The 11,336-nt window shown below is 34.1% G+C and overlaps 1 long non-coding RNA gene across 1 annotated transcript; it reads left to right on the forward strand.

Annotated features, from left to right (window-relative positions):
- Positions 1 to 3,052: 3,052 nt before the first annotated feature.
- Positions 3,053 to 7,862, forward strand: LOC122138522. The gene is made up of 4 exons (XR_006155647.1): positions 3,053 to 3,122; positions 5,347 to 5,499; positions 5,681 to 5,774; positions 7,436 to 7,862. It is a non-coding gene; the product is annotated as an uncharacterized LOC122138522 (long non-coding RNA).
- Positions 7,863 to 11,336: the final 3,474 nt, after the last annotated feature.

Here is an 11,336-nt window from a genome sequence, read left to right on the forward strand (position 1 = left end):
AAATGTCTTATATATATATATATATATATATATATATATATATATATATATATATATATATATATATATATATATATATATATATACATATATATATATATATATATATATTTCTTTCCCACATTTTATCAGTTTAATGCATCCTTGCTGAATAAAAGTAAAAACCTTCCAGAATTTGACTTCAAACTTTTTAATGATAGTATATTTATAAATCTCTCTTGCTTCTTATGCTATTTTACTGAGCTTGTATCAATCCCGTCTACAGCTGTCTTCTCCACAAAAGACACATGCCTTGAATATGACCAAAAATAATATTAAAGTTAATATTCTAATCTTAAAATGCAGCTTATGTAGATGGGTTATCTGATTTTGAAAAAGAGCTCCACCATATTCTCACAATGGATGTTTCTTTTTTTTTTCTCAACCTTTCGTCCTGCTGCAGATGAACTATGCAGACTTAATGGGAGTAGTTGAAATGTGCAAATCAGTATGACACTGCACCTTGGCCTTATTTGTCTTAATTACCTTAGGCTAATTCACAGTGTCTTGCTTTAAATGGTTTCCAAATATGCTCGAGATAGAGGGTCCGTGGTGAATTACCTCACTGCCTGCTGCTTCAGATTGCTGCTGCGAGATAAAACTGCTCCTTAATTGCTGGTTTAGGATCAGCTTCTCGTACACAAACTCAAATCTAATATGTGCTTTAAGTGGCTATCTAAACTACTGAATTAGACAGTATTTCCCTCCAAAAATATGTTAGCTGGTTCTGTCAAAAATTAAGGCTCCAGAAGGGTTGGTTTTTTTGGCAGCAATAGAAGAACAATTTTTGTTTTCCCAAAGTACACTTCTTAAAAGAACCATTTTTTTTCTTAGAGTGAAGACTATTATAATAAACTAAGGAACCATTTTCCACTATAAAAACCTTTTGTGCAATGGAAACATTCTATAGATGTTAAAGGCTCTTTATGGAATCAATGAAAAAAAAAAAAAAAACTTTATTTTTAAGATTGTTGAAAAAAAATAGGATAAGAATGTTCCATACTATTAAAAATGAAGGTTCATTGTTGGCGTTAATGGTTCTATGAAGAACCTTTAACATCTATGGAACCTTACCATTGCACAAACGTTTCTTTATAATGGAGAAGTTTGTTTAGATTATGGAATGTTCTTCACAATAAGACAAAAATGTTCTGTTATTCACTGAAAGGGTCTTTGAGAAACAAAAAATGGTTCTTCTACAGCATTACTGGGGGGAAAAAAACCCTGTTTTAGAACATTTTTAAGATTGTAAAGGTTTTTCATGGAACCATAGATGGCAATAAAGAATATTTCTTTTTTAGCAAACAATGTTATCTTTATATTTCAGTGTCAATCTTAACCAAACCCATCAGTTGTTTGAAAAGCAGAAAATCCAACAAGTAAACAGTTTTTGCCCATCTTCTGATTCAGCTCTGCATCATCGCCAGCCTTGTTGCTTACTGCACAGATTAACATCTGCTCATATGTGAGCCAGTGCTGGTGTAATGTATAAGAGATGTTGCTGGCAATGCCATTGAAAGCTAATGACTAGCCTAGAGTATCTGCTCATTTTGAAGTCATAATTAGGCTGTGAACGTGAAGGAGGCTGAGCCCACTTGGAGGTGCTGGCATGCTAGTGTCCACACAGCTTGCTTTCTCTACAGCTCACAGAGCCAGACGTCCTGCTTTGCCCTCGCTACGCCAAAGGACAGATTGTGGCAAGTGATGACAGATGCCTCTCAGTATGTGAGTGATAGAGTTAGAGCACTTACACAAGAGGAGGACTATGTTATACTTGTGTATATGGTCAGGGAAAACAAAGTAATTTTATGTGATGTTCAGACTGGAAAACTACTACTTGCTGAATGAATTGGAGCACCTAAGGGGAAAAATATGAGATGGGAGGACAAATGATATTTCAATGCTTTTGAATTCTCTCGCAAAAGTATTGCATTCACCCAAGAAACTTTGCATTCTCTCTGAAAACATTTGCATACTCTCGCAAAAATATTGCATTTCCCGAGAGACATTGCGTTCACTTGCTAACTTGCACTTGCACTGAGATATAGTACCCCCACTCCCTCTCAGCTCATATTATTTCCATTACAAAAGTTTATTGGTTACAAAAAAGTTGCTTGTTGAAAATGATTCAGTTTTTTAAAAACTTTATTTCTGAGTTACAGAACATTAAATAAGATTAACTGAAAAAAAGAAAGCATAGCTAAAAATTATATGATGTTAAAAAGTCAATATAATAAAATACAATAAAATAACAAGGTGGCTTAACATAATAATAAAAATGCACATTTAAAGACTGATCAAGGGTTCAGCACACTGTAAACCCTAATGTTGTCATTAATAAAGAAATCAAGTTAACATAACTTCACATTACTTATAACACACAGTTTTGCCATCAAAACTTAAACAGGTGTGTTTAACTTACTCATTGGCAGTAAAAATCTTTTGAATTAAGATTTTTAAGTGTTATAAACTCAGAATTTCCATTTATTTAAATTATTCGCTACATCTCTGTTTAAAAAATGATTGGTCGTGCTTGAAAATTCTGCCTTGACAACAGCGCCGATTGGCCAATATAACACAAGGCGGGAATTTTTTTGTCGAATTTGCTGAAGACGCAGCACTGACTGCAGGCCAGAACGGAGTCATTTGCAGAGCCACCTGAAAGAAGAACTAAATAATAAAGTTAAATAGGTAAGTAAAGATTTAAACGCAACGCATAAATATACACACATTTTTTTGATTTTCTTATACGTTTTATTGTAATGTTATTTGCATGGTGAAAACACTTTACCGTTTTACTCTGGCAGCGGGCCAGCGGCACAAGTAGCCACACAGGCGGCGAAGCAGGCGGGAAGAGAGTCGTCGTGAAAGACTCCGCTGGTAGGTAGAATAATGGTAAAATATATATTTATATTGTGCTTCGTTGCCTTCGTGTATTTTCGCGTTATAAACACGTTTGTGTTACTAACTTTCTGTAAGAACATGTGAATTTCCCGTTTTTTTCCTCCCGCAGGGGACAGTAGCAGGCAGGCGGTTATGAAGCAGACGAGGAGTCGTGAGGCCACAGGAGTGACGTTCCGCTGGTAAGTTCATCTATAACACGCCTGTACATTTTGCTTTATTGTCTGTTAAATGTTTTATTTTTATACGGATGGACAAGGTATAAATGCGTTTAAGTTAGTATCACCCAACTTCCAAACCTAGCCAGTGTTTTACAGACTAGCGCTGTTAGTTTACAATAGGCCTAAGCATGATATTGCGGCTCAAACTTCGAGAAAAATCTATTTCCAGACACACTGAAATGTCTCTGTGTGTAATTTGTGAAATGAAGGTTTTTTTTTTTTGGTGTAAAATTGGGCAGCCGCGTGAATACAGACTTAGGCCTAACGTTAATCGTTTTAAGAATTTCTTTGGCGGTTCATGTTCACTAAAAACCGCAGACCCTTTTCCCGCCTGCGACACATTTACAGAGATATATTATTAATTAATAGTTATGTGGATGTAACGTGTCCCTGGTGCATAATATTAATTATTCTTTTTACAGTAGTTTTTAAATGCATCTATGGATTTTTATTTTTATTTTCTTCTTTAACAAGTTACCATTAGCAGAGCTGTGTCTATTTGCCATGTCCCCATGAGTGATTTGTAGACTATAATTTTCACTGTCAGGTAACAGATTGTCGTTTTAAATATTTAAAAAAAAAAAAAAAAAAAAAAAAAAAAAAAGTATAAAGGTGTTCATTTGAGAGTAAATACCCCAGTGACAAGCTGTGTTACCACTACAAGTAAACTTTGTGAATTTGTTAAAAGAAATATTTTCAAAATTTATATATTTATAAAATATAAAATTGTTAAAATATATATTTTTAAATTATTTAAGGTTTATTAAAACTCTAGTGGCTAATAGTGACTAACAAAAATAAAGTTTAGATTACCTATACCCCTCATAATGAAAAACCGTTTTAATTTGCTCTTAATTTACTCAACCTCAGGCCATCCAAGATATACAGTACTGGTCAAGTTTGGACGCATTACTTTTTTAAAAAATGTTTTAAAAGAAGTCTCTTCTGCTCATCAAGGCTGCATTTATTTGATCAAAGAATACAAAAACAGTAATATTTTGAAATATTACACTTTAAAATATGGTTTTCTATTTTAATATACTTTTAAAATAAATTATTTGTGCGATTTTAAAGGAGAATTTTCAGCATCATTACTCCAGTTTTCAGTGTCACAATATCTTCAGAAATCATTCTAATATGATGATTTGCTGCTCAAGAAACATTTCTGATTATCATCAATGTTGAAAACAGTTATTTACATTTTTATTTCATGATGCTATGATGAATAGAAAGTTCAAAAGAACAGCATTTATCTGAAATCTAAAGCTTTTGTTACATTAAACACTACCCTTCAAAAGTTTGGGGTCAGTAAACTTTTATTCATCAACAATGAGTTAAACTGATCAAAAGTTACAGTAAAAACATTTATAATGTTAAATATTCTATTTTAAATAAATGCTGTTCTTTCGAACTTTCTATTCATCAAAGAATTTTGAAAGAAATTTGTTCACAACTGTTTTCAGCATTGATAATAATAATGAATGTTTCTTGATCATCAAATCATCATATTAGAATGATTTCTGAAGATCATGTGACACCGAAGACTGGAGTAATGATGCTGAAAATTCAGCTTTGATGACAGGAATAATATTTCACAATATATTCCTGTTTTTGTTTGTATTTTTTAATCAAATAAATGCAGCCTTGGTGAGCTGAAGATACTTCTTTTAAAAACATAAAAAAAAATCATATATATATATATATATATATATATATATATATATATATATATATATATATATATATATATATATATATATATAAATAAAATGTGTGTTTAGTTTCTTGCATAGACTTATCGTTTGGTTTCTTAAGACACCAATGTATCGTCAGGAGCCACAGTTATTAATTTTGTTTTGCTTGTACATGTTTTTTTGACCCTCAAAGAGATGGTTAATGTTGGCTTGCGTTATATATCACCAAAGACAATGCTTTCAGCTAAAAATCTTCTTTAATGTTCTACTAAATAAAGTCACCCACATCTTGGATGGCCTGAGTGTGAGTAAATTGACAGCAAATTTTCAGTCTTGAATTAAAAATCCTTTTAAATGTAAATAATGAACCTTTTCTTTTTAGGTCAACACATTTTTGTAACTTGGACTGGGATGAACCTGTTGATATCTTAAAAAATAATCAAGCATACCATGCATGCATGTCATTACTTGCCCCTTCTTAATTTTTTCAGATCTACATGGAGTTTAATAGGATTGCTGGTAAGAACTTGAAAAGGTAATTTTACGAGACCCTTGACCAACATAGTACATGCCTCTTGGACATTTTCAGAGCCAAAAAGGGAGTTGCTGGTCAGCTCTTGATGAACCTTCTGAAGCAAACAAAGGTTAGTTAGAAGTCCCAATAATTTATCCTAGATATATCTTAGAAGAAAGTAGATTGATATGAAACCTGTATAAACTGCAATATACACTTCATAGTTGATCTCTGAGTAAATGTTTAAAGGCTTTTATGTATTAATATCAAGTGGTTGGATTTAATACGATTTTATATTTTTTCCACACAAGCTATCAGAGCCAACAGAAGTCCGAACCTCTGGTGCTTCAAGGACTACCCCTTTGGTTTGGAGATGACTCTACTGCTTTCTTTAAGATATGTTTGGTAAGTATTCCACGGAGAAAATGTCCAAAAGACACTCTCTCACCCTCTATACACACTCTCTCACACATTCGCGATCTGTCACACACACACACACACACACACACACACACTGTATTAATCTAAATTCACTCAAAAATAAATTCTGTCACCCTTGTCGTTCCATCTTTCAAGACACAATAGATTTTTTAATGAAATTCGGTAACTTTCTGACCCTCCATTGACATCCAACGCAACTACACTTTCAAGGACGATAGGAAAGACTTTGTTACAGTACTCTGTACTACAGTACTCCAGTGGTTTAACCTCAATTTTATGAAGCAAAACGAGTGCTATGTTTGTGCAAAAAAACATAATTTACCAGTGTATTTTTGAAAATATTTATCTGCAATGCCCGTTCATGAGAGTATAGCATGTGTGTTCAGATTCGCACGTGAGCACTACTCACATAGCACCACAATGCTTGAGTTTTGTGTTCATGCGAGAGCAGACGTAATTGCGTGAACGTGCGTTGGAGATTATATTTTGTAAATAAAGTAGTACTTTTTTTTTTGCGCAAACAAAGCACTTGGGTAGCTTCATTAAATTGAGGTTAAACCACTGAAGTCACATGGATTAATGACGTCTTTCATACCTTTTTGGACCTTGAAAGTGGTAATTGCATTGGATCTCTAGTAAGGAGGGACTAAAACCTCATGGGTTTCATTAAAAATATTTTCATTTATGTTCCGGAGATGAACGTAGGTCTTACAGATGTGCAACGACACAAGGGTGAGTAATTAATGACAGAATTTTCAATTTGGGTGAACTAACCCTTTAGATTGAGATTGATACAGTGTTTGTGAGAGATAGTGTGAATGTGTGTAAGAAAAAATGAAAATTCTGTCAGTAATTACTCACCCTCATGTTGTTCCAAACCTGTTACTACTTTCATTCATCTTCGGAACACAAATTAAGATATATTTCATGAAATCTTAGAGCTGTCTCACTCCTCCATAGGTTTCTATTGTAATTGTAACTTGCTGGCCCAGAAAGTTAGTAAAAACATTGTTAAAATAGTCCAAGTGACAGTGGCTCAACCTGAAGATTTATCAAGCGACGAGAATACTTTTTGTGCGCAAAAAAACAAAAAATAACGTCTTTTATTCAACTATTCATTTTGCTCTTTGTTTCTCTGAGTGAGTTCATGTAGTGTAACAGCGAAGTGCTTCTGGGTCAGAATGTAGGCTCAGCCCAGAAGCGCTGTGCTGTTACACTACATGAACTCACTCAGAGAAACAAAGAGGAAAATGAATTCTTAAAGTCGCTATTTTTGTTTGTTTTTTGCAAACAAAAAAGTGTTCTCGTCGCTTGATAAACTTCAGGTTGAGCCACTGCGGTCACTTGGACTATTTTAAAATGTCTTTAAAACTTTCTGGACTGGCAAGTTTAAATTACAGAGAAGCCGATGGAGCAGTGAGACAGCTCTCAGGTTTCATCAAAAATATTTTAATTTGTGTTCCGAAGATGAACGATAGTCTTACGGGGTTGGAACGACATGAAGGTGAGTAATTACTGACAGAATCTTCATTTTTTTGGTGAACTAACCCTTTAAGTTGCAACTTTTGAAATGTAAATTAGCTTGCATGTATGTGAATTTTAATTTGTTAATGTTTATTCACTAGATGTCTGATGATCACAGCTCAATTCTTGATGTGCCAGTGGGGATTGTGATAGTTGAAGATGGGGACGACTCTTAAGCCCCTCAACTCTCTGCATTCGTCTCCCTCTTCGATTGGAATAGTAATCGAGGGAAAATTAGTGATGGACAATCTACATGACCTTCCTGAAGCAATGTGCCTTCTGTTTGGACTAATTTATGCATTGCACCTGAGTTACCCAAAGTCGCTGAGATACACGTTTGACTTCATTCAGCGCATTCTACTTTCCTTGGGGCAGAAAGACCTGCAGCCTAAAACACAGTCTTTGGCAAACCAGCTGTTTGGTTAAAATGGAGAAATTGCTTGGCGCACTTTTAATAGCAACAGATTTACATTACACATGGTCTTTTGAAAATGAGACTGTTAAAAATACGAGTTTACTGTTTTACTCATGTGTCTTTTAAAAATGAGCTTACTGTTTTGCTTGTGTTTTTTGTAAATTGTGAGCTTACTGTTATGAATATGAGCTTACTGTTTTTTTTTAATGTGAGCTCAATGTTTTTGTAAAAATGTTAGCTTACTGTTAAACATGAGCTTATTTTTTTTTTGTGACTTAAAAATGCAGCTTACAGTTAAAAATGAGCTTACTGTTAAAAATATGAGCTTAAAGTGCCGTTCAAGTGTCTTAATGTGGCTTAAAAATATAAGCTTGATGTGAGCAATGTTTCCTAAATTAATGTAAATGTATAAACCAAATAAAGCAGTTTATGGAAATACAATATTTGTATTAAATTATTTATAAATCATTAAAACAAGTAAACAACCATATAAAACTCGAAAATTTAAGTTAAGTCTATTTGCCTTTTTAAGTTATCTGTACTTGAACATTTAAGTTAATTCAATGAAGAGACCAACATTAGGTCAACTCAATTGAATTGAGTTGTCAATTTTGCCATTACTCAATTTTACTTACGCAACCACTTTAATCAAATCATTTGAGTAGTCTTAACTTATTAGGGTTTACAGTGCACAAGTGAATGCTGGTGATGAGATTCAGTCTAGTTCAGACAATAAAACATGTCCACTCACATATAGCTTAAGTGGGTTCCAAGCTTTGTACCATTTGGAAGAGCCTCTTAAAGCCTATTTTCTATAGAAAAAAAAGAAGACATCTGAAATCTACTGTGTAAAAGTTAGACACCTAGGATCTTTCCAATACAAATCAATAGTTTGTCTAAGAGAATAATAAAATCATTCAATACAGTTAAAAAAATGAATTATAGTTATATGAATCATGAATTATTCCAAAAATAGCTGTCAGCACACTTGAAATGTGGAAAACGTCTTAATTTTATTTGGTTAGCCTATAGCCCATAATCAATGACTTACATATAAAAAAGGACAATGCAAAGCAAAAACAACCTTTTAATATTCAGGTCACACTGTGTCAGATAGAACAGCAATGATGTCATATCCTCAGGTGTTGGGTCCCTTTTCATCACATGACATTAGTATTCCTGCAGCAGCGAGCTGTGATTGTGATCTCTGTCAGGGTATTTCTGTTCGTCTCAATAAGAGAGTAGCACAGCGAAAGTGACTTCACTGAAGGAGAGCAGAGAAGGATGAAAATGCCATAAGGATCCTTGAGCGTGACTCTCAGCCACCCACACTGCCAGGCGTGGGAGGCAGAGGTAATTCTCCTGTGCCAGACACAGGGAGAGAGCCGTGCTGATGGCAGTAATGCTGCAGAACACCAAATACCAGTGCTTTCCTTTTTTGGATGTTCCCTGTATTTATTATTGCGTTTTTGGAGATAATATGCCCCTTGGTGCGAGTATTCTCTGGTTTCTTTTTGCTTGTGTTTCTGCTACCTGCCAGCTTTGTGTTTTCATAATGCAGCTCTTGACTGAAGCGTTAAACCCTTGGAGAAAACTATAATGGTTTAGTAAAACTTACACTCATTTCCTGAGGGAAATAATGATGTTTAATCACAACCTAATGCGATTTGTTTTCCAAGAATCTATTAAAGTATATTGTTAAATAAACAGCTCACTCAGGTGCTACGCTTGTCGAAATTTTGAATTAATTGAACCAATTGCATCACAAAATGATTCCGTTTCGAAGCGCTTGATGGCTAGTGATGTCAGAATGGTGTAAATGCAACTAAAACTCAACCCAAGCACAAACACATGCTTTAGAAACCGATTGCAGATGTTTTATTGAAAGCGTAATCTGTTAAATGCAATTAACATCATTTAATTCCATTAAATATTTATATTCTGTATAAATACGTGTTATTTTAATTAAATTGTAGGACTTGCTTTGTTTGTTTATGGAGACCTTAATCAGGCCAATAATAGACTATTAACTACAAATCTTTTATTATAGAAATGTGCCATTAAATCATTTACAAATGTACAAAAATGAGGTAAAAAGACAGTGGTTAAAATGTCACCTAACCACTGAAATTTTGAACAGTTGTGACGTATAATGAATCCATGTTTACTGAAATAACGTGACTTCTGTTTGACATGTGCTCTGAATTACTGGTTTGAAACATGATTCACAAAGTTTCGAACCTTTTATAAAGCACTATTTCAGTGCGTATCACTAATGTTATGTCTTATGAGCAGGTAAGTTAGTCTAGCTTATGTGCTGCTGTCATTTTAAAATAATGTTTCAGAAGTTTGGAAATGTTGACATTAGACATAATGATGAGATAACAGTGAAAACTGTAACTTGGCAAGGTTAGGCAAATATATCCAGCTAGTTTAGATATCGGCATTGTTACCAACATAAACATTGTTTGTGAACCTATGCGCAGCAAATGTGATGCTATGCAAACTATGTTGATTCATGTTTTATTACAGTTATTGTCACTTTCCTTTTACTCTCAAACTCTTTTCGGTTTGAGGTTCAGTTATACTTCTACTGCATGTGGTAGTGGCCTGACCATCTTTCCTTTATTTATGGATATTACGTAAACATGCACTGATGACAGATTAACGTATACAGTCTCCTGGAAAATCCATTCTGACAACTCTAAAATATGAATAATTTAAGGCTTACTGCTTTTTGGAATGAAAAATATTATGTGAAAAGACATGAGACAGGTTGAAAACATTGTGGGTCTTATTGACTAACAGTGCATTCAAATGCATTCATATTTTTTAACCATTTTAAAAATAAATCATTAATATTTGGGATTATTCCAAATGATTTATAAATTGAGTTTGTATATATATATATATATTAATGTCATTAATGTGATGGGACGGTATAGAGGAGACAGGAAAGCACTGGGTGGAGAGAGGGGAACAGGATTGGCAAGATGGGACAATATCTGTGTCGACAATATTATTGAAATGTTAACAAGATAAAGCATATAATATTTCTGTAGCTCGATCTAGGATTGTTTCAGCATGGAAAATGCAACCCATCATAAGTAATCTATGGCTATGTAAAAGGTTGTTTCGTGAATGACACATTTAGCGTTAATCCAAAATTTTGTCACTCCTCTTAAAAAAAGCATACATTTGAATAGTGACTATTGCTGCGTTATATACTGAGGGGCTCATTCCTATGCTCTAATCCCTTTGAAGGGTTTACCCTCCAGAGTGAGGGCTTTGAAGGGAAGAAGTGTGTAGGGGACCAGAACACACATCTGCGTCATCTTCTCAAGCCAATTAAGGAGGGGCCGTCTTTGCACAATTAAACCTGCGCAAAAAATCATGGGAGCTAAGTGTCCATCTGTTGTACCCTTCAAATTCTGAAGGGCCCATTGAAGTGCCCAGTTTTTAGCACTTAAGTTTGAAATGACCCTTCAGTATGGTCGCCATGATTGTTCTCTCTCCGAAATACTCTTTCGTAGGTGAATTTATCCCATTCAGCATATTATGACTTTATTAGATAGTCCCTTATATGG

The sequence above is a fragment of the Cyprinus carpio genome, chromosome B9 (assembly GCF_018340385.1).
Source record: "Cyprinus carpio isolate SPL01 chromosome B9, ASM1834038v1, whole genome shotgun sequence".
Lineage (NCBI taxonomy): Eukaryota > Metazoa > Chordata > Actinopteri > Cypriniformes > Cyprinidae > Cyprinus > Cyprinus carpio.